This window comes from Papio anubis, chromosome 5 (genome assembly GCF_008728515.1).
Source record: "Papio anubis isolate 15944 chromosome 5, Panubis1.0, whole genome shotgun sequence".
NCBI lineage: Eukaryota > Metazoa > Chordata > Mammalia > Primates > Cercopithecidae > Papio > Papio anubis.
Window position 1 is genome coordinate 32,648,375 of NC_044980.1, and position 1,190 is coordinate 32,649,564.

Here is a 1,190-nt window from a genome sequence, read left to right on the forward strand (position 1 = left end):
TAAACTACAGGCAGCCTATAGAAAAGTGTGATCATTGGTTCTGCTACACTGAAAATGTGAGAGTTTTACATTTTATATTTACGTTTTACATACATTAGGCATACTAATGTATATAAAGCTGCTAAATGGTACCTGTCACAAAATAAGAATGCACACATTCCTACCAAAGTTACCAAACTTTGGATTGTGAGCCACCAGGTTTCTGGTAAAGTTTTATTGGAGCACAGCCACATCCACCATTTACGTATTGTCTATGGCAGCTTTCATGCTACGTCAGCCGAGTTGATTATTTGTGATGGAGACCGTGTAGCATGCAAAGTGAAAAATATTTGCTATCTGCCCCTTCCCAGAAAATGTTTGTCAGTCAATATTCCACTATTTTTCCATTCAGTCTTAGCCTGCCCTGGGAGCCAGATAGAAAACATGAGGTATAGGGGGAGCTCTCCTCTCCTTAATGGAGATGAATCAACTTGGAATCTCAGTATACTGCTAAGTCTCATCAAATGAACTGTTCTGCCTGAGTAACAATCCAACAATCTTATTGCAAAAATGCATACACTTTTATTATCACAAACGCCATACAATTAAAGATGCAAGCCCTTCAGTAACTGTCAAATTACACAAGAGGATGGGAATGACATTCATGTTGAATTACAATTCATCACCTCAGTGGTGCTTGCCAAGGTTTTCTCATTGTTTCCATTTATGAAACACTGTTTTTTAATTTTACCTCTTGAAGGGGGAAAAGAAAAAAATGCTTTGAGTTTTTTCACTTACAAAAGAGAAGTTCAAGTAAGTAGTGCATTTTAATAGTAGTATTCTTGCTTTCAAGGGAGGGGGGAAATGTGGGAAAGCTAGTAAATATATTTGGAGAGAAGAGGAATACCCCTTTAAGCTAAAATATGAGTGGAACAAGTATAATCAAATATCAGAAAAAGCAAATTATCCATATTACCAAGCTAAATTCCAAGAATCATCTGGAAAATATGTTCTGTGACAAATTACTCTGAATGCTATTCTATATCACTCACCAGTTGGAGTTAGTAAGATTTACATCAAATTTCCTGGTATTTACTCCTGAGTCTTCTTTTATTTTTATTTTTACTTACTTATTTATTTAATTTTGAGACGGAGTTTCGCTCTTGTTGTCCAGGCTGGAGTGCAGTGGTGCGATCTGGGCTAACCGCAAC